This window comes from Rhinoderma darwinii, chromosome 3 (assembly GCF_050947455.1).
Source record: "Rhinoderma darwinii isolate aRhiDar2 chromosome 3, aRhiDar2.hap1, whole genome shotgun sequence".
In the NCBI taxonomy this organism is placed as follows: Eukaryota; Metazoa; Chordata; class Amphibia; order Anura; family Rhinodermatidae; genus Rhinoderma; species Rhinoderma darwinii.
In genome coordinates, this window is record NC_134689.1 from 81,361,434 (window position 1) to 81,387,975 (window position 26,542).

At 43.1% G+C, this 26,542-nt stretch overlaps 1 protein-coding gene across 11 annotated transcripts in view; it reads right to left on the bottom strand.

Moving 5' to 3' along the window:
• TENM2 (teneurin transmembrane protein 2) overlaps nucleotides 1-26,542 on the bottom strand; it is a 2,339,501-nt gene that overhangs the window by 237,414 nt on the left and 2,075,545 nt on the right. The gene's annotated exons all lie outside the window — the stretch shown is intronic.

A 26,542-nucleotide genomic window follows, 5' to 3' on the forward strand; every position in this document is an offset into this window, starting at 1 on the left:
TTATACCAGTAGTTCTGTCATTATATCAAATAAATCTTCTAAGTCTCCGTATTTGTACATATTTGTATACATTTACTAGACGTCTGTGTTTTGTACTAGTTAAAGATTTAATTTCTGCAATATTTAATTATGACGTACATTGTACAGTAACATATAATAGGTTTTAGTGTACTCTGCTTGTTTCTTTTCCATTTTTGTACCATTCAGTTATGTTGTGTAAGCTGTATCACAGGTTTGCAAATTTCATTGTGAAACAGAGCAAAACTGCTTTGAATATTGCTTTTGTATGAGCTGTAAAGCAGGAAAGCTGTATCACGTTTCCATGCCTGAGTGATGAATCTATTAGAAAATTCACATTAGTAATATGCCTTGGTTCCTCATTCAGTAGTACTAGGAGGAGGGTAATGTGCTGTTAACAATACATTAGCTTCAATTCAAGTGAATGGAAGTCAATGCATTGCTAACTGTGCATTAGATTTCACAATGAATAAACTCTAAAGTGGATCTGTAAAATATTCTATAACTAGTATTTTACTGCGATGATACAGACATTGAAATAACTGTCAATCTCTGAATTATTCCGAGAGAATACTGGAGATGTTAAAATGGTTAATAGACAGCTGGACTGGTATTCCTGTGGTTTACCTTGATAAACACAGTATGCTCTATTCATAACGCTTAATGTATATGTCAAAATAAGTGGACCACATGTCCTCTCCAATGGAGAAGTAATAATGGTATTCATTTATATTCTCCTGGCCGGCACCATTCCTAAAGTGATATTCAGAAAATGCCAAAGATTTGTTAAGACATATTTACCTAATGGAAGGTGGTGATGCCCACACCATTTACCAATGCCAAGAGTAATGTCTAAAAAGAACTCCAATGATGGCCAAATAAACCACAGAGTTTACAAAGCTCTATTGTTTGCCCACAGACAGTTGTTCATTTTTTTTCAGCTTAAAGCAGTTCTCTCACAAAAATGTTTATGAACTGATAGGACATGTCATAAAGAACTGATCAGTAAGGGTATGTTCACACGCAGCGTCAAAACTTCTCAAAGTACGGAGCTGTTTTCACAATGGCCAAGTCAATCACCAGGTCTCAACCCGATCGAGCATGCATTTCACTTGCTTAAGACAAAACTAAGGGCAGAAAGACTCACAAACAAGCAACAACTGAAGACAGCTGCAGTAAAGGCCTGGCAAAGCATCACCAAGGAGGAAACCCAGTGTTTGGTGATGTCCATGGGTTCCAGACTTCAGACAGTCATTGCCTGCAAAGGTTTCCTACAAAGTATTAAAAAAAAACATTTTATTTATGGTATATGGTAATGTTAATTTGTCCAATTAATTTTGAGCCCCTGAAATGATCAGGGCTATGTAGAAAAATGGTTGCAATTGCAAATGCAGAAAAGTTGATTGTACGTCATTTCACAGTGGAGACGCACAATGATCCAAAACATACTGCGAAAGCAACCCAGGAGTATTTCAAGGCAAAGATGTGGAATATTCTGCAATGACCAAGTCAATCACCAGATGTCAACCCGATCGAGCATGCATTTCACTTGCTTAAGACAAAACTTCAGGCAGAAAGACCCACAAACAAGCAACAACTGAAGACAGCTGCAGTAACGGCCTGGCAAAGCTTCACAAAGAGGGAAACCCAGCGTTTGGTGATGTCCATGGGTTTCCAGACTTCAGGCAGTCATTGCCTGCAAAGGAATCTCTACAAAGTATTAAAAAAAAACATTTTATTTATGGTAAAGTTAATTTGTCCAATTACTTTTGAGCCCCTGAAATGAGGAGGCTGAGTAGAAAAATGGTTGCAATTCCTAAACGTTTCACAGAATATTTTTGTTCAACCCCTTGAATTAAACCTGAAAGTCTACACTTCAATTGCATCTCAGTTGTTTCATTTCAAATCCAATGTGGTGGCATGCAGAGCCCAAATCATGAAGATGGTATCACTGTCCAAATAATTCTGGTGCTGTTTATATGTATATATATATACACACTCATCAATGTTAACACCAAGGAGGGCATGCTGTTGGGTTATGCAAATTGAGGAAGTAACAGGTGTCGCTAAATCTGTAAATGATTTACATTTTCAAGCACCTAGCTCCAATCTGTGGCTTGTTGTAGGGGCATAAAAACCAGATTGAAAGCAAAGTATTTTAGCCACATGAAACCTCAAAAATTGGATTAAGTGGTGTGAGATGATTGTGCAATGCCTCCTGCTCGTCGGCTGAGAGGGACAGAATACTTTAACTGAGAGACCTCGGTTTATCAATCTGGCAGATCGCTACGCACTTAGGCCGAGATGTCAGCACTGTTCAGTGTTGCGTGTCCCGGAGATTGGGAGAACAACAATGAACAGGAATGATAAAAAGAGTTGCGCAAAATCAAAACTCTGCACAGACGGATCGTCTGATTAGAAGAATGGCGCGTAGTGATCCATTGTTTACTGCATGTGAAATTGGACGTCACATCCCAAGCCTAGGGCGGCAACCAGTGTCGATACAAACCATCAGAAGTCGTTTGCACTACATTGGGCTACGAGCCAGACGTCCAGCTACAAGTGTTGCATTGACCACACACCACCGCTCTCAAAGGCTATCATGTTGGACAGCAAGACATCAATGGAGGCTGGAATGGAGGTCTATCCTCTTCAGCGATGGGCCCCGCTTTTGGCTCGGACGCAATGATAGCTGGAGATTGGTCTGTGGGCAATGCCATGAAGAGGCCTTCACAAGGAAATGTCACATCAGTCCTACTCCCGAGACTAGTGTGGGGTGGCATAATGTACGGTAGACCTCTAGTCTTCATTTAAGGTACACTAAAAGCTCGGTGTTACATTGATTTGGTCATTGAACCAGTGGTACGGCCATTCCTCCAAAGTGTCCCAGAAGCAGTTTTTCAACAGGACAACGCCAGGCCGCATGTTCCTGTGCTACTGTAAGCATCCTTTGTGGCCTAAACGTGCTAGCATGGCCTACAGCATTTCCGGACTTGTTTCCCATCAAGCACATCTGGGACGTCGTTGGTCGGCAATTGCACAGGGAGGTGCCAGCAGCCAATCTTGATGATTTGCTTGCCCAAGTGCATTCAGCATGGCATAACATTCCTAAGACAACCAATAAGAACCTTATTGAAAGCATGCCAAATAGTGTAAGTGCGTATTTTTATGTGCGTGGTGCTCATACTCGATACTGAATAAATCAAGATATTTGCAATATTTTGTTTCCATTTTTTATCATTTGCATATCATTAACATGTCTATCGATTCTGTGATTTCCACAATTCTAAAACTTTTTGTTCTTGGTGTTGCAATTTCAATGTTGAGGAGAGGACTGTATATATTTTTAGATACAAATTATGAGGTGAATTGCAATTTAGTTTGATATTTAGAGGTGTTTCATCTCAATTATAATTCAAAATAATTGCTTTATACTACAGTATTCAGAAGATGCATTGCCTTGTCTCTGAATGGATGTAACTATACTTTAAACTGTGCCCACAGTTTTAAGACATCATAAAAGTAATTTCACAATTGAGAGCTTTGATAAAAAAAAATTGAAAGTACCATTGATTGAGTCATAAGAAAATCCAAATTATCTTCTGACTTCACAATAGTCCCCTTGAAATTATTCAGATTTACAGCTCATTACTGCAGCAAAAGGCACAACTTAGATGCTATTCAAGGTCAAACAATAAATTACTACCCCCAAGAGCTTACAATCTAATTTGAGTACCTGAAGCGTGAAAATTCTAAACGATAACTATATAACGAGAAGTATTTGCTGCAGGATCATCTTAAGCTAATAATAAAAATGTAAAACTGAGAACATACTGTAAGAGGGGGTCGTCCAGGAGCAAAAGGCTCCGTACACATATGCCTCAGTTATTCCATCATATTTGCCAGAAAAAAATAGCGCAGCATGCAGCACTATTTTGTCCGGCAAAATAACGGAAACCTGAACTTATTAATGTTTTACTGTAATAAGAAAAACAAATAGTTTAATATTAGACGGTTTAACAGTAGGTTGGAATATCTATGGCGCCTTTATCATTGCAAATGCTGAAATTATTAAAGATAAATGTTATTTGAAAAGCAGAATAGCCAAGAGTGTAGAAAAATAACGTCATGGAAAACATTTACATTTTGGTTTTTTTTCCACTGAATCCGTCAGTGTTTTTTTGTATTAGGGTAAGGTCACATGGAGCATAAATCCTGCGGATCTTCCGCAACTAATTTAAATGCGGAAAATACGCAGCATGATACATTAACAGCAAAGTGGATGTGATTTGTACAAATCTCATCCACATCCTGCGTAAATGATGAGCAGAAAAAAAACGCTCAGAAATTGACCCGCGGTGCGGTTTTTTAATCTCTCAAATTTGCGTAATTGCTGCTTTTGTGTTGCATGTTTTCCCCATTGAATTCAATGCCTGCGGCCAGCAGGGCTTATACGTTGTGTAGCTTTGAATACGTCCGACTGCCGTTAAAACAACGGCCATCACACGGACCTACGCAATTCGATGGGGCCATTCAGACATGCAGTGGTTTTCACGCAGCGTGTTTCCATTGCGTGAAACTCACTGCATCTCCTATTATTGTCAGTTTTTTGCGGATAACACACATTGAAGTCAATGGGTGCGTGAAAATCGCGGCACAGCACACGGACGCACATCCGTGTGCTGTCTGTGATTGACGCACCAGTTCCTTAAAATGCAGAGAAGAAAAAAAAGGAAATCTGCACCAACACTGACATCAACAACTGATGCCAATTGGAACAAAAAATTGATGGCACACAGAACTGCAACGCATGAAAAATTTCTCCGTTTTTTTCCGAACGGAAACACTTGTGTGAATCTAGGCTTATGCTGCAGATTTTACGCAGTATTTACGCTACGTGTGAAATCACTCATATAGTGAAAACACAAAGGTTTACCAACATTTACCAGCCTTTTGTCATCTGTCGGGTTTATAGGTGTCTATGGACTGGTTCAGAAAATGAGCTGGGAGATTTAGCCGCCACATACGCTGATCGTGCACACTGGTGTGAACATAGCCTACATAAGTATATGCAGGTCCTTCTCAATGAATTAGAATATCATCAAAAAGTTAATTTATTTCAGTAATTAAATTCAAAAAGTGAAACTCATATATTATATAGATTCATTACGCACAGAGTGATTTATTTCCAGCATTTTTTTCTTTTAATGTTGACGAGTATTTTGATGATACTCTAATTCAGGGGTCTCAAGCATGCGGCCCCTGGGGCTGTCATCTGCGGCCCGCGGGACACAGAGCCGCTAGTACAGACTCTGCTACGAGACTCTGTAATTCCCTGACATCGCTGTCCACATATGAACAGCGATGTCTGGGGCTTCCCCAGAGTCGGAGTCCCGGGCAGAGCGCTAGTACAGGCTCTGCTCCGGGACTCTGTGGAATTCCCTGACATCGCTGTCCATATATGCACAGTTTTGTCAGGGTCTTCCCCAGAGCGGAGTCCCGGGCAGAGCGCTAGTATCGGCTCTGCTGCGGGACTCTGTGGAATTCCTTGACATCGCTGTCCATATATGGACAGTGTGTCAGGGTCTTCCCCAGAGCGGAGTCCCAGTCAGAGCGCTAGTATAGGCTCTGCTCCGGGACTCTGTGGAATTCCCTGACATCGCTGTCCATGTTTGGACACACGATGCCTGGGGCTTCCCCAGAGCCGGAGTCCTGGGCAGAGCGGTAGTATAGGCTCTGCTCCGGGACTCTGGGGAAGCCTCTGACATCGCTGTCCATACATCGACAATGATGTCAGGGGCTTCCCCAGAGCAGTAGTCCCAGTGATGTCAGGAGCACAGCTGGCGTCCCAGGAAGAGCATACTAGCGCTCTGGTCGGGACTCCAGCTCTGGGGTTGCTTCTGACATCAGTCCATATATGGACAGTGATGTCAGGCGCAGAGCTGAAATCCCAGGCAGAGTGTTAAAAGCGGCTCTGCTCCGGGACTCCAGCTCCGGGCAAGCCCCTGACATTACTGTAGCAGCATCTGCGGAGGGCACTGTGGCAGCATCTGCGAAGGGTACTGTGGCAGCATCTGCGGAGGGCACTGTGGCAGCAGCTGCGGAGGGCACTGTGGCAGCATCTACGGAGGGCACTGTGGCAGCATCTACGGAGTGCACTGTGGCAGCATCTACAGAGGGCACTGTGGCAGCATCTACAGAGGACACTGGCAGCATCTAAAGAGGACACTGTGGCAGCATCTACAGAGGGCACTGTGGCAGTATCTACAGAGGGCACTGTGACAGTATGTACAGAGGACACTGTGGCATTATCTAGGGGTGTGTTGCATTATCTACAGAGGGCACTGTGGCATTATCTAGGGGTGTGTTGAATTATCTACAGAGGGCACTGTGGCATTATCTACAGAGGGCACTGTGGCATTATCTACAGAGGACTCTGTGGCAGCATCTACAGAGGGAACTGCGGGAGCATCTACAGAGGGCACTGCGGCAGCATCCACAGAGGGAACTGCGGCAGCATCCACAGAGGGCACTGCGGCAGCATCCACCGAGGGCACTGTGGCACTATCTAAAAAGGGGCTTCCCAATCTTGACGTGTGTCTGACAAACGCTGCTAACTGAGCCGCCGGACTGCATTTAGCGACACTTAAACTGGAAAACTGGATTGTTGAAATAAGCACGTGGAGAAATATCTCAAATTTTAAACCTAGCAGTATTATTATAGTAATGCAGTATTAGTATTATAGTAATATAGTGTTATAGTAGATCAAATAACTAATTGATTAACAATAGTTTTGTATTGTATCAAATTCGAAAGTAATGCGGCCCGTCAACTTCCCATTTTTTCTATATGTGGCCCACTTACCCTGCCGAGTTTGAGACCCCTGCTCTAATTCGTGAGAAGGACCTGTACATTATAATCACAATTAATGAACAGCTGCTCAATGTGTTAAAATAACAAAACAGACAAGACCCCCGCTTCAAGTCAACCCTGTGGCTCCCCGCTAGTCTCTGTGTATATCGCAGCAGCGATGATGTGCTGTACTGGAATGTGTCCGCTGCAGACAATCAATGGTGGCAGCAGGCACATGCCATGCTTATTGCCATCATTATGTAGCACCATGACAATACATAGATCGTTATATAAAAATAAATATTATTTTGATTTTGTCGTAAGTGGTGGTTGGGGGGCAGGGCAGGGTTACGTCTCTGATTGCAGGGAGGTAATTTATTAAATGTTTGGCCCTTCCAAACCTGACATTGGCTTCTTCTATTTGCCATGGCCATACAAGCGCACATACTGAGCATTCCTTTACGAGTGGAGTATCAAGATGTGTACTTCGATTTCCTTTTCCAGAAGTTCATTTTGTGAAACCACATTACATAAACTTTCTGTCAGTGTCTCCCTCTTAAAAATTTGAAATAAAAGGAGAACTTTTTCTATATGTTGCCTAAAAAATCCAATCGTGCTGTTAAAAAAATATAAAAAGGCTTAAAATTTTATATTCAATCTAATTAGCACAAAGTAAAATTGTCAAATTTGCTCTGTTCACGAAGGTGTAAAGTAAAGCATTCATTAGTGGAAGATTAAGCTGATAACAAAACAGATACGGAAATTCCAGAGTGAAAACGTTTATGAAAAGAATGGTGGTGTAAAAATATTGACAGTTATACCACAGTTTTTAACAGATACATCTAAAGTAGAGCATGGTTCAATGTTAAAGTGACACTGTTACTAACTCGTGCCCCACATACTGCAAAATTTGCCATCACTCTGCTGTACTGGCTTCAGTTTCGTATGGTTACCTCGGTAACAAATTCATGCTGTCTGATACTTGCAAGGTTCGGGAAGAGTGTAGATATGTCATGTGTAAGGCACTAAGCATCCCTGGCTCTTTCAGAAGAGAGCACATGGGACAGGGTACAGGAAGTAAAGTTGTGGCTTACTGCATATCTCCCAAATGTCCCGGATTCAGTGGGATAGTCCCAGAATCCGGGTTTCCTGCTGCCCCGGGCGGCCGATAGTATGTCCCGATGTAAACCGTATCTGCATACTCAGGAGGCAGATACAGTTGAATCCAATGCTAAAGCAAGGAACCATCAGCTCTCTGCTTCAGCATTAGCACAGAGCGGAGAAGCAGAGGTATCTCCACCACTCTTCAAGGACTCCCCGGGTACAGAGCTACATCACTGGACAGTCATATCGGGCTTTCAACCATCGAGTCCCGGGCCAGAGAGCTTGCATTGCTCTGGCCGGGGACTCGATAGTTGAAAGCCCAATATCTCTGTCCAGTGGACTACTGTCTTGGGAGAGCCCCCATTGTGCTGTCCATATATGGACAGTGATATTAATGGCTCCTCCAAGAGCAGAATCCCCGGCAAGGGCGTTGTCGATGCTCTGGCTGGGGTTTCCAGTTCTGGAGAAGCAATGGGCATCACTATTCATATATGGACAGTGACGTCAAGGGTTCATCCTGGAGCCTAATCCCCTGCCAGAGAGTTGCCGACGCTTTGCTCGGGTATTCCGCTTCTAGAGGGAACTCCTGACCTCACTGTCCATATATGGACAGTGATGTCAGCGGCTCCTCATGGAGATTAATCCCCTGCCAGTGTGTTGCCGATGCTCTGGCCCGGGATAAAGCTCCTAGAGGGAACCCCTGAGGTCACTGTCCATGTATGGACAGTGACGTCAGAGACTTCTCCTGACACTGAATTCCTGTCCACAAATATGGACAGTGATGTCAGGGGCTCACCCTGGAGTGGAATTCCCGGCCACGGCGTGTCCGACGCTCTGGCCGGGGATTCAGCTCATAGAGGGAACCCCTGACCTCACTGTCCATATATGGACAGTGACATCACGGCCACATCCTGTCGCGGAATCCCCTGCCAGAGCGTTGCCGGCGCTCTGGCCAGGCATTCCACTCCTAGAGGAAACCCCTGACCCCTCTGTCCATATGTGGACAGTGACATCAGGGGCTTCTCCTGGAGCGGAATCCCCGGCCACAGCGTGGCTGACGCTCTGGATGGGGATTCCGCTCCTAGAGAGAACCCCTGATGTCACTGTCCATATATGATCAGTGATGTTAGGGGCTCCTTTTAGGAGTGGAAACTCCAGTCAGATCGTCGGCAACGCTCTGGTCGGGGATTACATTCCAGGAGGAGACCCTGATGTCACTGTCCATATATGAATGGTGAGGTCAGTAGCTAGACCTGGAGCGGAATTCTCAGCCAGAACATTGCTGATGCTTTGACCAGGTATTCTGCTCTTAAAGGGAGCCCCTGACATCACTGTTCACATATTCAACTACAGGGGGCTGCATGGTGTGCGTGTGGCACTATCTTCAGGGGGCTGCATAGTGATATCTGCAGGGGGCTGCGTGGCGCTATCTGCAGGGTGTGTGGCGCAATCTGCAGGGTGTGTGGCGCAATCTGCAGGGTGTGTGGCGCAATCTGCAGGGTGTGTGGCGCAATCTGCAGGGTGTGTGGCGCTATTTACAGGGTGTGTGTGGCGCTATCTAAAGGGGCTGAGTGGCGCTGTCTGCAGTGTCTGTGTGGCGATATCTGCAGTGTGTGTGGCGCTGTCTACAGGGTGTGTGTGTGGCACTATCTAGAGGGGGCTGTGTGGCGCTATCTGCAGGGGGCTGTGTGGCGCTATCTGAAGGGGGCGCGTGTGGCGCTATTTGAAGGGGGCACGTGTGGCGCTATCTGCAGAGGGCATGTGTGGAGCTCTGCCCGGGGATTCTGCTCCTAAAGAGTACCCCTGTCCATATATGGACAGTGACGTCAGGTGCTCGTCCTGGAGTTGAATCCTCTGCCAGCGCGTTGCAGACACTCTGGCCGGGGATTAAGCTTCTAGAGGGAACCCCTGAGGTCACTGTCCATATATGGATAGTGACATCAGGGTCTCCGTCTGGAACTAAATCCCCGGTCACATCGTTGCTGACGCTCTGGCCGAGCATTCCTCTCCTAGAGGGAACCCCTGACCTCTCTGTCCAAATATGGACAGTGACGTCAGGGGCTCCTCTTGGAGCGGAATCCCCGGCCATAGTGTGGCCGACGCTCTAGCTGGGGATTCCGCTCCTAGACGGAGTCCCTCTCCATATATGGACAGTGATGTTAGGGGCTCCCTCTAGGAGCGGAATCCCCGAGCGTCGGCCACGTTCTGGCCAGGGATTCCGGTCATAGAGGGAACCCCTGATGTCAATGTCCATATATGGAGAGGAACTACCTCTAGAAGCGGAATCTCTGGCCAGACCGTTGCCGATGCTCAGGCCGGAGATTCCGCTCCTGGAGAAGCCCCTGACGTTACTGTCCATATATGGACAGGGTCTCCCTCTAGGAGTGGAATCCCTGGCCAGAGCGTTGCTGACGTATGGACAGTCACATCAGGGGCTCCCTCTAGGAGCGGATTTCTGCTATCTGCAGAGGAATGTGTGACGCTATCTGCAGAGGAATGTGTGACGCTATCTGCAGAGGGCTGTCTGGCGCTATCTGCAGGGGGCTGCGTGGCGCTATTTGCAGTGTGCGTGGCACTATTTGCCGGGGGTGTGTGTGGCGCTATATGCAGGGGGCATGTGTGGCACTATCTGCAGGGGGCATGTGTGGCGCTATCTACAGAGGGCACTGTGGCGCTATCTACAGAGGGCACTGTGGCATTATCTACAAATGAAATTCATCAGTTTTTAAAAGAGTGAAACGGATGCAAAACAGGTCACAATTGGCCGTCAAAAACGGAAACACGGACACAGAACGGATGCAAGACGGCCGTTTTTAATGGCCGACACCCTGTCGTGTGAATAGAAACAACAGCAATCACAGCGTGATGTGGGTAGAAGATGGGTGGAATTGGGTAGCAGTAAATGCACCAGAAATTACCTGAAGTTAGAGCTAGTGTTTGGCGACTTTGCAGGTCCACAAGGCTGCTTTGAAGATTTGAGGTGAGTGGACAGCATCTCCCTTGTGGTCTCTCCCTCTAGACGTCAGTCTCGGCACTGCACTGAATATGAAACACGTGACATTACAATGTGTGTGTCAGATTTCAGTGTAGCGCCGAGGTCGGATCAGAGACGGAGAACCCTGACATGCCCGGTTCACAAAGGAAGTTTTGTGAAATTACAAATACACATGTATCTAATCTATCATGTATCCAATCTATCACAAACTTTGCACCACTGATAAAATAGGTACATTTTCAGACCCTAGATTACCTTTTTGGTAGACCATTGAGGTAAAAACTGACGTTAAAAAGATGGTAAAAACTGATGGTTTTGTAGTAAAAAATTGTGAAAAAGCCTGATGGCAACTGATACATCTTTGCATCAGTTTTGGCATCAGTTGCAATCACTTGAGACAAAAAACACTGATGCTGATACAAGTGATATATGTGATCGCATATTCACATGACAGGGTCCGGGTGTCGGCTGTTAAAAACGGCCATCTCGGTACGTTTTTGATGGTAGTTTTGGATAAGTTTCTTGTTTCCGTTTTTGACGGCCCATTGTGACGCGCTTTGCATCTATTTTTCACTGTCCGTTTTACCGTTTTAAAAATGGATGAATTTCATATGTAGATAATGCCACAGTGCCCTCTGTAGATAATGCCACAGTGCCCTCTGTATATATTGCCACACACCCCCTGTAGATAGTGCCGCAGTGTCCTCTGTAGGTAGTACCACATTGCTCTCTTTATATAGTGCCACAGTACCCTCTGTAGATAGTGCCATACTGCATGTATATAGTGCCAAACACCCCCTGTAGTTATTGCCACAGTGCCCTGTAGACAGTGCCACACAGCCCTGTGTAGAGCCACACAGCCCCCTGTAAAGTGCCACCCACACGCCCCCATTTGATAGTGCCACCCATGCCCCCCTGTAGATAATGCCGCTCATTGACCCGCCTGGAGGAGCCCCTGACATCAATGTCCATATATTGACAGGGACGTCAGTGGTTCCCTGTAGGCGCGGAATCCCTGACCAGAGTGTTGGCAGCGCTCTGGCCTGGTCTTCCCTCCAGAAGGAGCCCCTGACGTTACAGTCCATATATGGACAGGGACGTCAGGGACTCCCTCTAGTAGCGGAATCCCCAGCAAAAGTATTACCGACACTCTGGCAGGGGATTCTGCTGCAGGAGTAGCCCCTGACGTCCCTGTCCATATATGGACTGTGATGTCAGGGATTACCGCTAGGAGCGGAATCTCCCTGTCCATGGCATTGACGACGCTCTGGCATGGGATTCCGCTCCAGAAGTAGCCCCTGACGTCGCTGTCCAGTGACACATCAAAAACACATCAAATAAATAAATAATTTTTTGTGACACCTTTCCTTTAAGAGAGATAGCATAAGGATGTGTTTTTGCTGATGTTGATGATGAGATTCTTACATGAGTGATTGTATTGTAAAATTCATGATGCAAAGCAATGAAGCAGGATTACTCCCTGCATGACATTCCAAAAAGTGATCCGTACAACCACTACAATGGAAAAGCGATGACATATGCATAACCTCAAACATGAAGCTGCATCAGACAACCAGACCCAGAAACAGAGAAAGTGTTATAGATGTGGTAAGAATTTTCCTCATACACATAGATGTTCAGCTCTAGGACAGACATGGAGTAAATGTGGGAAGAAGACCAATTTTGCAGCTGTGTGTAAATTAGCCAAGTCCCCTCCAAATACAACAAAACAACTAATGTAAAAGTCTTGCATCAAGTTGCTCTATTACCTCTACAGCAAAATGAGCACAGTCTCCAAGTGTTCTATATTCAGTGCTGACATTACAATTGATACTGGAGTATCTGTGAATATCATAGACAGTAGCATTTGTACAATTGCAGAGGCAGCCTGCTTTGGAACCTTTTCACACCAAAATCTTCCCATATGGATCTCAGATACCACTACAATCCTGGCCAAAAGTTTTGAGACTGACACAAATTTGGAGTTTGCTGCTTCAGCTTTTATAGTGGCAATTTGCATTAACTCTAGATTGTTATGAAGAGTGATCAGATGAATTGCAATTAACCCCTTCACTCTTTAGCCACTTTTGACCTTCCTGACCGAGCCTCATTTTTCAAATCTGACATGTTTCACTTTATGTGGTAATAACTCGGGAATGCTTTCACCTATCCAAGCGATTCTGAGACTGTTTTCTCGTGACACATTGGACTTTAAGTTACTGCCAAAATTTGCTCGATATGTTCAGTATTTAATTGTGAAAAAACACCAAAATTTAGCGAAAAATTGCAAAAATTAGCATTTTTCTCAATTTAAATGTATCTGCTTGTAAGACAGGCAGTTATACCACACAAAATTGTTGCTAATTAACATCCCCCATGTGTCTACTTTAGATTGGTATCGTTTTTTGAACATCCTTTTATTTTTCTATGACATCACAAGGCTTAGAACTTTAGCAGCAATTTCTCACATTTTCAAGAAAATTTCAAAAGGCCATTTTTACAGGGGCCAGTTCAGTTGTGAAGTGGCTTTGAGGGCCTTATATATTAGAAACCCCCAAAAAGTCACCCCATTTTAAAAACTTCACCCCTCAAAGTATTCAAAACAGCATTTAGAAAATGTCTTAACCCTTTACACATTTCACAGGAATTAAAGCAATGTAGAGGTGAAATTTACAAATTTCATATTTTTTTGCATAAATAAATGTTTAATACAATTTTTTTTATAACACAGAAGGTTTTACCAGAGAAATGCAACTCAATATTTGTTGCCCAGTTTCTGCAGTTTTAGGAAATATCCCACATGTGGCCCTAGCGTGCTACTGCACTGAAGCACCGGCCTCAGAAGCAAAGGAGCACCTAGTGGATTTTGGGGCCTTATTTTTGTTAGAATAAATTTTAGGCATCATGTCAGGTTTGAAGGGCTCTTGCAGTGCCAAAACAGTCAAAATCCCCCAAAAGTGACCCCATCTGGGAAACTACACACCTCAAGGAAATTATCTAGGGGTACAGTGAGCATTTTGACCGCACAGGTTTTTTACAGAAATTATTGGAAGTAGGCCATGAAAATTAAAATCAACATTTTTTCAAAGAAAATGTAGGTTTAGCAATTTTTTATCTCATTTCCACAAGGACTAAAGGAGAAAAAGCACTGTAAAATTTGTAAAGCAATTTCTCCCGAGTAAAACAATACCCCACATGTGGTAATAAACGGTTGTTTGGAGACACGGCAGGGCTTAGAAGGGAAAGAGCGCTATTTGGCTTTTGGAGCTCAAATTTATCAGGAATGGTTTGCGGAGAGCAGGTCGCATTTACAAAGCCCCTGAGGGGACAAAACAGTGGAAACCCCCCACAAGTGACCCCATTTCGGAAACTACACCAATTGAGGAAATTATCTAGGGGTATAGTGAGTGTTTTGACCCCACAGGTTTTTTGCATAAATTATTGGAAGTAGGCCCTGAAAATGACAATCTAAATTATTTCAAAGAAAATGTAGGTTTAGCTAATTTTTTCTCATTTCCACAAAGACTGAAGGAGAAAAAGCACTGTAAAATTTGTAACCCAATTTCTCCCGAGTAAAACAATACCCCACATGTGGTAATAAACGGCTGTTTGGACACACGGCGAGGCTGAGAATGGAAAGAGCGCTATTTGGCTTTTGGAGCTCAAGTTTAGCAGGAATGGTTTGCGGAGGCCATGTCACATTTACAAAGCCCTTGAGGGGACAAAACAGTGGAAACCCCCCACAAGTGACCCCATTTTGGAAACTACACCCATTGAGGAAATTATCTAGGGGTATAGTGAGCATTTTGACCTAACAGGTTTTTTGCATAAATTATTGGAAGTAGGCCCTGAAAATGACAATCTAAATTTTTTCAAAAAAAATGTAGGTTTAGCAAATTTTTTCTCATTTCCACAAGGACTGAAGGAGAAAAAGCACCGTAAAATTTGTAAAGCAATTTCTCCCGAGTAAAACAATACCCCACATGTGGTAATAAACGGCTGTTTGGACACACGGCAGGGCTTCGAAGGGATGGAGTTCCATTTGGCTTTTGGAGATCACATTTAGCAGGAATGGTTTGCGGAGGCCATGTCACATTTACGAAGTCCCTGAGGAGACAAAACAGTGGAAACCCCCCACAAGTGACCCCAATTTGGAGACTACACCCATTGAGGAAATTATCTAGGGGTATAGTGAGCGATTTGACCCCACTGTTTTTTTGCAGAAATTATTGGAAGTAGGCCCTGAAAATAAAAATCTACATTTTTTCAAAGAAAATGTAGGTTTAGCTTATTTTTTCTCATTTCCACAAGGACTGAAGGAGAAAAAGCACCACAAAATTTGTAAAGCAATTTCTCCCGAGTAAAACAATGCCTCACATGTGGTAATAAACGGCTGTTTGAAGACACGGCGTGGCTTAGAAGGGAAAGAGCGCTATTTGGCTTTTGGAGATCACATTGAGCAGGAATGGTTTGCGGAGGCCATGTCACATTTACAAAGCCCCTGAGGGGAAAAAACAATGAAAACGCCCAAAAAGTTACACCATTTAGGAAACTACACCTCTTGAGGAATTCATCTAGGGGTGTAGTGAGCATTTTCTAATTTATTAGAATTGGGCAGTGAAAATAAAAACAATCCTTTTTCTTCAATAAGACGTAGCTTTAGCTCAAATTTTTTTCATTTTCGCAACAAATAAAGGAAAAAAAAGAACCCAACATTTGTAAAGCAATTTCTCCGGAGTACGGCAATACCCCATATGTGGTCATAAACTGCTGTTTGGGCACACGACAGGGCTCAGAAGGGAAGGACCGCCATTTGGAGTGCAGATGTTGCTGGATTGGTTTCTGGGCGCCTGTGGGCCCAAAACAGTGGAAACCCCCCAGAAGTGACCCCATTTTGGAAACTACACCCCTCAATGCATTTACCTAGGGGTGTAGTAAGCATTTTAACCCTGCAGGTGATTGGCAGAAATTGGTGTGCACTCGATGTTGCAGAGTGAAAATGGGATTTTTTTCCATAGATATGCCAATATGTGGTGCCCAGCTTGTGCCACCATAACAAGACAGCTCTCTAATTATTATGCTGGGTTTCCCGGTTTTAGAAACACCCTACATGTGGCCCTAATCTCTTGCCTGGACAGTCGACCAGGCTCAGGAGTGAAAGCGCACCATGTAAAATTGAGGCCTAATTTGGCGATTTACAAAGTATTGGTTCACAACTGCAGAGGCTCTGATGTGAAATAATAAAAATAAACCCCTGAGAAGTGACCCCATTATGGAAACTGCACCCCTCAAGGCATTTATTAAGGGGTGTAGTGAGCATTTTCACCCCACAGGTCTTTTCATAAATGAATGCGCTGTGGATAGTGCAAATTCAAAATTTATATTTTTCCCTAGATATGCCATTCAGTGGCAAATATGTCGTGCCCAGCTTATGCCACTGGAGACACACACCCCAAAAATTGTTAAAAGGGTTCTCCCGGGTATGACGGTGCCATATATGTGGACGGAAACTGCTGTTTGGGGACGCTGTAGGGCTCAGATGGGAGGAAATGCCATTTGGCTTTTGGAGCGTGGATTTTGCTTGGTAGTAGTTTTGTTTGGAGTCTTACTGGTGTTTCCGTTTATAATGTGGGGGCATATGTAAGCCGGGCAGAGTATATAAGGGGCATAGTCAGGTGGTATAATAATGGGGTAAATAAAAACAATAAAATGATCCATAGATGTGTGTTACGCTGTGACACAATCCTTTCTGCACAGGCCGGTGTCACACTGATATATGGCGTCCTTTATTATCCCCCTTTTGGTCCACACTCCGCGCCTTTGCAGTTTGGGGAATTTTGCTGGGAAAGTGTTGTCCTGGTATAATACGGGCACCGTCGCTTCCAGTGGATATGTTTGGGCCCTCCCTTTCCTGGTTCACTAATTTTAGGTCCTTGATAAATCGCCTCTTCAAACAGAAGAAATGTTCCCCTCGGGCACAACTGCATATTTTTTTATTTCCTGACTTATTGGAGCCATAACTAATTTTATTTTTTTCATAGACGTAGCGGTATGAGGGCTGGTTTGTTGCGGGACGAGCTGTAGTTATTATTGGTACCATTTTGGGGTACATGCAACTTTTTGATCACCTTTTATCCTATTTTTTGGGATGCCAGGTAAACAAAAAAACGTAATTCTGGCACAGCTTTTTTCGTTTTTATAAATACAGCGTTCACCATGCGTTATAAATTACATGTTAACTTTATTCTGCGGGTCAGTACGATTCCAGCGATACCTAATTTATAGAACTTTTTCATGTTTTACAACTTTTTGCACAATAAAATTACTTCTGTAAAAAGAATGTATTTTTTTTGTCGCCAAGTTGTGAGAACCATAACTTTTTAATTTTTTGTCGACGGAGTTGTATGAGGGCTTGTTTTTTGCGGGACGAGCTATAGTTTTTATAGGTACCATTTTTGGATACGTGCGACTTTTTGATCACTTTTTATTCTAATATTTGTAGGGCAAAGTGACCAAAAAACAGAAACTCTGGTAACGTTTTTTACGGGTTTTTTTTACGCTGTTCACCGCGTGCAATAAATAATATAATATTTTGATACCTCAGGTTGTTACGGTCGTGGCGATACCAAATACATATGTTTATTATTATTTTTCAATAATAAAGGACTTGATAAGAGTAAAAGGGGGATTGTGTTTTATTTGATTACTTGAAAGTTTTATTGTTTTCAAACTTTTATTTTTTGCACTTTTTTTGACACTTTTTTATACTTTTTTTACACTTTTTCTCAAGTCCCACTAGGGGACTTGAAGGTCCAACGGTCAGATTTTTTTTTTTCTAATACATTGCGCTACCTATGTAGTGCAATGTATTAGATCTGTCAGTCATTCACTGACAGCAAGCCGATTAGGCTTCGCCTCCCGGCGGGGCCTAAATTGGCTTCCGTAATGGCAGAGCAGGAGACCATTGTGTCTCCTGTTGCCATAACAGCAGTCGCCAGTCGTGATTGCCTGTCAGGGCTGGCGATGTGCTAGTAACCGCTACGATGCAGCAATCGCTTTAGATTGCTGCATCGAAGGGGTTAATGGCAGGGATCGGAGCTAGCTCCAGTTCCTGCCGTTACAGGTGGATGTCAGCTGTACAGTAAAGCTGACTTCCACCGCTGATGACGCCAGATCAGCTCCTGACTCGGCGCCATCTTGCCGGCAGCTACGGAAGCCGATCAGGCTCCGCCGCCGGGCGGATCTTGACCGGCTTCGGTGCTAGGCAGACCGGGAGGCCAGTATTAGGCCTCCGGTTGCCATTGCAGCCACCGGAACCCCGGCAATTTCATTACTGGGGTTCCGATGAGCTGCAAACACCTTAAGTGCAGCGATCGCGTTTGAGCGCTGCACTTAAGGGGTTAATGGCGGGGATCGAAGCTAATTTCGGTCCCCGCCGTTACAGCCGGATGTCAGCTGTAAGATACAGCTGTGATCCGGTGATGGAAGGCACCGGCTCAGCTTCTGAGCCGGTCCCAAACATTCGGCGTATAGGTACGTCAAGATGCGGGAAGTCAATGCTTTCCATGACGTACCTATACGGCAAATGTCGGGAAGGGGTTAAATGCAAAGTCATTCCTTGCCATGAAAATTAACTTAATCACATAAACCCCATTTCCACTGCATTTAAGCTTTGCCACAATATGACCTGCTAACAGAATTTCAGAGATCAAGTGTTAACGACAACAAGGCAGCTGATATCACTCTGTTATTCTTATTGAATTATCAGAGCATACTGCTTGCTTTAAAAGGGGGATGGTGCTTAAAATCATTGTCTTCTTCTGTTAACCATGGTTACCTCCAAGGAAACACATGTAGTCATCATTGTTTTGCATCAAAAGCGCTTCATTGCAAAGACATTGCTGCTTGTAAGATTGCCCCTAAATCAACCATATATCGGATTGTAAGGAACTTCAAGTAGGTTCAATTGCTGTGAAGAAGGCTTCAGGACACCCAAGAAAGTCCAGCAAATGCCAAGGCCATCTCGTAAAGAGGATTCAGCTACGGGATTGACTCAACGCCAGTGCAGAGCTGGCCTGGTGTCAAGAAGGGCAAAAAAGAAGCCACTTCTCTCAAAGAAAAACATCACTGACAGATCGACATTCTGCAGGTAGTACAGGGATTGGTCTGCAGAGGACTGGGGTAAAGTTATTTTCTCTGGTGAAGCCCCCTTCAGACTGTTTGGGACATTTGGAAGAATGATTGCCCGGAGAAGAAAAGGTAAGCGCTACCATGGGTCCTGTGTCATGCCTTTAGTAAAAAATCCTGAGACCATTCATGTGTGGGGTTGCTTTTCATCCAAGGGAGTCGGTTCACTGACAATTTTACCTAAGAACGCATCCATGAATAAAGAATGATTTCTAAACATCCTCCAAGAACAACTTCTCACAACGACTTTGGAGCAATTTAGTGATGAACAATGCTTTTTCCAGGATGATGGAGCACCACGTCAGAAGGCAAAACTGATAACTCAGTGGCTCAGTGAACAAAACAATTACATTTTGGGTCCATGGCCGGGAAACTCCCCAGATCTCAATTCCATTGAGAACCTGTGGTCAATCATGAAAAAGCGGATGGACAAACAAAAACACAGAAATTGTGATAAACTTCAAGCACTGATTAGGCAAGAATGGGTTGCCATCAAGATTTGGCCTAGAAGCTCATATCCAGCATACCAGGGCGAATTGCAGAAGTCTTGAAAAAGAAGGGTAAACACTGTAAATATTGAGTCTTTGCATAAACTTGATGTATTTGTCAATAAAAGTTTAAAAACTTATGAAATGCTTTTAATTGTACTTCAGTATACCATAGAAACATCTGACTAAAAGATCTAAAAACACGGAAGCAGAAAACTTTGTGAAAACCATGGGAACATGTGATGCTGAAATCCGCTACAAGGATAAAATGAACAAAGCAAGCTTTTACATTCTACAAGGATCCGGAGGCTGTCTTTTAAGCGACCATACTGCCATGAACCTGGGTCTCATTCAGATCATTCATACAATAACTGACCCTGCTGATAAGGATGTACAAAATAAGGTTAATTAATTTTCTTCTTTGTTCAGTGGACATGGAAAACTGAAGGATTTTCAAGTGCGTCTTCATGTGGATGAAAATATTTGTGCTCAAGCTCACAGGTGCATTCCATTTCATTTTGAAAAAAAAGTGGAAAAAGAGCTCCAATCCCTACAGGATCAAGATATTGTTGAAACTGCCACTGGTCCTACACCATGGGTCTCCTTAATAGTGGTGGTACCGAAACCAAACAATCATGACAAGGTAAAAGTATGTGTTGATATGCGCCTTCCAAATGTGGCCATCTAAAGAGAAAGATATAGCTCTCCTACAATAAATAACATTATTCATCTACTAAATGGAGTAACAATGTTTTCAAAACTGCACCTTAACAAAAGTTACCATCAGCTAGAACTGAGTCTTTAATTTAAATATTTGACAACCTTTTCAACGCATTTAGGTTTACAGCGATATAAAGGAATGACTTTTGGAGTTTGTTCTGCAGCAAAGATTTTTCAAAATTCCTTAACCCCTTCCCGCTCCTTGACGTACTATTACGTCATGGCAGCTGTATCGTTCGCGCTCCATGCCGTAATAGTACGTCTCGGGAGTAACGGCCGTTTCGGCCGTCCTCCCGACACATACAGGAGCTGTGACGCTGCTGTCTTGTTCAGCAGCTGTCACAGCTCCTACAGCGGGGACCGATCGCTGTGTCCCCGCTGATTAACCCCTTAAAAGCCGCGTTCTATAGAGATCGCGGCTTTTTAGGGGTTAAGCTGCCATCGCCGGCCTGCTACGCGATAGCGGCCGGCGATGGTGACTATGGCAACCGGACACCAAACAATGGCGTCCGGCTATGTCATAGACGGAAGCCTAGTGGGTCCTGACAACGTCAGGACCCACTATGCTTGCTGTCAGTGAGTAGCTGACAGTTCTAATACACTGCACTACGCATGTAGTGCAGTGTATTAGAATAGCGATCAGGGCCTCCTGCCCTCAAGTCCCCTAGTGGGACAAAGTAATAAAGTAAAAAAAAAGTTAAAAAAAGATGTGTAAAAATAAGAAAATAAAAGTTTTAAAAGTAATAAAAGTAAAAGTCCCACTTTTTCCCTTATCAGTCCTTTATTATTAATAAAAATATATAAACAAACAAATAAACTATACATAATTGGTATCGCCGCGTCCGTAACGGCCTGAACTACAAAATTATTTTGTTATTTATCCCGCACGGTGAACGCCGTAAAAAAAAATATTAATAAACCGTACCACAATCACAATTGTTTGGTCACTTCACCTCCCAAAAAATGGAATAAAAAGAGATCAAAAAGTCGCATGTACCTAAAAATGGTACTGATCGAAACTACAGTTCGTTACGCAAAAAATAAGTCCTCGCACGGCTTTATTGATTGAAAAATAAAAACGTTCTGGCTCTTAGAATAAGGTAACACAAAAAGTGAATGATTGTTTACAAAACGTATTTTATTGTGCAAACGCCATAAGACATAAAAAAAAACTATAAACATCTGGTATCGCCATAATCGTATCGCCACGCAGAATAAAGTTAATATATCATTTATAGCGCACGGTGAACGCTGTAAAAAAAAAAGTATACAAAAACAATAGTAGAATTGCTGTTTATTAGTCACCACGCCACCTAAAAATGGAATAAAAACTGATCAAAAAGCCGCATGCACCCCATGAAAACTACAATGGATTCCTCAAGGGGTCTAGTTTCCAAATTGGGGTCACTTTTGGGGGGTTTCCAATGTTTTGGCACCACAAGACCTCTTCAAACCGGACATGGTGCCTAATAAAAAAGAGGCCTCAAAATCCGCTAGGTGCTCCTTTGCTTCGGAGGCCGGTGCTTCAGTCCATTACCGCCCGAGGGCCACATGTGGGATATTTCTCAAAACTGCAGAATCTGGGCAATAAGTATTGAGTTGCGTTTCTCTGATAAATCCTTTTGTGTTATAAAAAAAATGGTATAAAAAGAGTAAATTTCACCTCTACTTTGCTCTAAATTTCAGTGAAACACCTAAAGGGTTCATAAACTTTCTAAATGCTGTTGTGAATACTTTGAGGGGTCTAGTTTCTAAAATGGGGTGTTTGATGGGGGTTTCTAATATATGGGCCCCTCAAAGCAACTTCTGAACTGAACTGGAACCTAAAAAAATAAATAAATGAGGCAATACTTCGCTTCTTACATTATACTGATAATGAGCAGTGCCCACTCCGAGATCGCCCCAGTTTTGACCGTTTGTATAAACGGAGACCCCTATTAGACCGTTCCAGTGCCCGGTTTTCCCAAGCATACACCCCTGAGAAGTGTATTTCTATTGATGAGTCCCTGGTACATTTTAAAGGGAGGGTTCAATTCCGCCAGTACCTGCCAGGTAAGAGGGCAAGGTATGGCGTGAAGATGTATGAGCTGTGCGAGAGTGCATCAGGGTATACCTACAGGTTTAGGATATATGAAGGAAAGGCCACCCCCAAACCAGACTGCATCCTGGACTACAATAGGTACATGGGAGGGATGGACTTGTCAAATCAAGTCCTGAAGCCCTACAGCGCCATGCGCTGTGGTATAAGAAGCTGGCCGGGCACATCATACAGATGGCTTTGTACAATGCGTATGTGCTACGTCGATGTGCAGGCCAGAGGGGAACTTTCCTGGAATTTCAAGATCTAATCTTTAGGGACCAGGAAGGGGGGGCACCCAGTACTTCTGGAAGCGAGGCCACACGCATCGTACCAGGGCAACACTTTCCAGGAGAAGGTCCCCAAACCGGTGGAAAGGGAAAGAGTCAAAAGAGGTGCAGAGTCTGCTATAAGAGGGGGATAAGGAAGAACACAATATACCAATGTGACACGTGTCCCGAAAAACCAGGGCTCTGTGTAAAAGATTGTTTTAAAATGTATCATACATCCCTTGATTTTTAATTTACCCTGATGCACTCCGCACAGCTTACCCCCCTCATCTTTCCCTTCTGAGCCCTGCCGTATGCCCAGGCAGCTGATAACAGCCACATGTAGGGTATTGTCGTACCCAGGAGAACCCACATTACAATTTAAGGGGTGTATATCTCCGGTGGCGCATGCTGGGCACACTATATTGGACACTGAAATGGCATATACATATATAAAATTGCAAATCTCACACTGCACCATCTGCTGCGCATTATCTTTTACACAGTACCTGTGGGGTCAAAATGCTCACTACACCTCTAGATGAATGTCTTAAGGGGTGTAGTTTTTAAAATGGGGTCACTTCTCGGTGGTTTCAACTGTACTGGTACCTCAGGGGCTTCTGCACACATGACTTAGCACCAGAAAAGCTCCAGTAGGCCAAATGGTGGTCCTTTCCTTCTGAGCCCTCCCATGGGCCCAAAGGGCAGTTTATCACCACAAATGGGGTATTGCCGCACTAAGGACAAATTGGGCAACAAAATGGGGTATGTTGTTCCCTGTGAAAATAAGAAAATTTTATCAAAAATGACATTTTATTGGAAAAAATATCATTTTTTTTCATTTCACAGCCCAATTCAAATAGGTGCTGTGAAAAACCTGTGCGGTCAAAATGATAACAAAAACCATAAATGAATTCCTTGAGGGGTGTAGTTTCCAAAATGGGGTCACTTCTGGTGGGTTTCCATTGCTTTGATACCTCTGGGGCTCTGCAAATGCGACATGGCACCCGAAAACCAATCCAGCAAAATCTGGACTCCAACAAACACATAGCGCTCCTTTCCTTCTGAGCCCTCCCATGGGCCCAAACGGCAGTTTATCACCACAAATGGGGTATTGCCGCACTAAGGACAAATTGGGCAACAAAATGGGGTATGTTGTTCCCTGTGAAAATAAGAAAATTTGATCAAAAATGACATTTTATTGGAAAAAATATCATTTTTTTCATTTCACAGCCCAATTCAAATAGGTGCTGTGAAAAAACTGTGCGGTCAAAATGATAACAAAAACCATAAATGAATTCCTTGAGGGGTGTAATTTCCAAAATGGGGTCACTTCTGGTGGGTTTCCATTGTTTTGATACCTCAACGCCTCTTCAAACCTGGCATGCTGCCTAAAATATATTCTAATAAAAAAGAGGCCTCAAAATGCACTAGGTGCTTCTTTGCTTCTAGGGCTTGTGTTTTAGTCCACGAGCGCAGTAGGGCCACATGTGGGACATTTCTAAAAACTGCAGAATCTGGACAATACATATTTAGTAGTATTTCTCTGGTAAAACCTTCTCTGTTACTAAAAAAAAATTGAATAAAATTGAAATTCAGCAGAAAAAATGAAATTTGCAAATTTCATTTCCACTTTGCTTTAATTCCTGTGAAATGCCTGAAGGGTTAAAAAACTTTCTATATGCTGTTTTGAATACTTTGAGGGGTCTAGTTTTTAAAATGGGGTGTTTTATGGGGGTTTCTAATACATAGGCCCCTCAAATCCACTTCAGAACTGAACTGGCACCTTCAAAAAAAGGCTTTTGAAATTTTCTTAAGAATATGAGAAATTGCTGTTTATGTTCTAAACCTTGTAACGTCCAAGAAAAATAAAATAATGTTCAAAAAACGATGCCAATCTAAAGTAGACATATGGGAAATGTGAACTAGTAACTATTTTGGGTGGTATAACCGTCTGTTTTTCAAGCAGATGCATTTAAATTCTGAAAAATGCTTTTTTTTGTACATTTTCTCTAAATTTTGCAATTTTTCACAAATAAAGACTGAATATATCGACCAAATTTTACCACGAACATGAAGCCCAAAGTGTCACGAGAAAACAATCTCAGAATCGCTTGGATAGGTTTAAGCATTCCGACGTTATTACCACATAAAGTGAAATATGTCAGATTTGAAAAATGGGCTCTGAGCCTTAAGGCCCAAACTAGGCTGCGTCCTTAAGGGGTTAAAGCCAGGTTCCCACTTAGCGCAAATGAAGCGGAATTTCCACAACGGAATTCTGTGGGGAAATTCCACAGCATTTACAGTAGCAGCAAAGTGGATGAGATTTAGAAAAACGTGCACGAAAGGGGGAGGGAAAATATTAACTTTTTTCTATTTAAGAGCTGATTTGTGGAGTGGAAATTACGCTCGAAAAACTGCAACACAATGTGGTATACTTTTTCGGAAGGAAGGTGCTGCGGGTTACAGGTCGGATATGTGCCAGAGTTTTTAATTATCACATTCTAGTATTTGGCAAAACTCAGGTTGAACACAATCGTGCATTACATGCTGTTTTTGAGTGCTTTTCATCTAATGGACTTACATTAAACAAAGAGAAATGTGAAATTAAACAAAACTTAAATTTTCAGGAATTAGTGCACAATTGAGAGAACCCGGAATACAAGGATGTGAATTCAAGTGGTCTCCAGAATGCCAAACTGCTTTTGATACTAATAACAATGAACATTGTTTAAGTACAACCATGGCCTACTTTGATCCAGCTTTACACACTGAATTAAATGTAGATGCAAGTCCAGTGCGACTAGGAGATATCCTAGTACAATACAAAGCCAACAACTGAGATCCATGCATCATTTCATATGCCAGTAAAAGCCTAACAAGTACTGAAAAAAAAATACTCTCAACCTAAAAAGGAGAGCTCGGCAGTTGTCTGGGGATGTGAACACTCGTCTGTTTCTCTATGGAGCTCCGTTCACCAATATTACAGATCACCGAGCTCTTCTTTTCCAACATTTTTGGAAACCCCAAGGGCTGAGATGCCAGCAAGGATTAAACGATGGGGTCTGCAACTCAAGATAATGATTACAAAATTGTTCACAGGCCTGGAAAATACAGCAATCCAGCAGACTACATCTCAAGACATCCCACAAACTTAGATCAAAGTATGAATTAATCAACTGTAGAGTACATCCACTTTGTTAGAAAGCCATGCGGTACCAAAGGCACTTTCAGCTGATCAGTTTGAGACAGCAATTGCAAATGATAAGACACTGTGCCTTAGTGCAAATTATCCAGAGTGGAAAATGGCATGAGATTCAGAAAGCAACTTTTCCGGATCTTGAAATAAACATCAAGGAACTAAAATCATTCTCAAGTGTGAGATCAGAGCTGTCAGTCACTGAGGAGCATCATCTTACAAGGAACCAAGTTAGTTATTCCTAAGGCTTTGCATAAACCAGTAATACAGATTGCTCATGAAGGCCATCTAAATATTGTTGGAACAAAAAAACGTATTTTTGAAAAAGTGTACAGCTAGTGGAAGACATAATAGCACATTTCTCAACATGGCAGCTGATCACCCCTTCAACAAAACATGAGCCTTTACAAATGTTTTCTCTACCTACAGCTGGTCCACTGTCTAATACATCTTGGTGACAAATGATAAATATTCGAGATACCCTGCAATTGCATTCATCTCTTAAACCTCCGTTTCCAGTGTCATACCAAAGTTTGAAAACATTCTCTCAGCGTATGGCACTCCGTGAAAAATAAAAACTGATAATGGGCCTCCATTTATTGGAAATACATTTGCACAACTTTCAGAATATC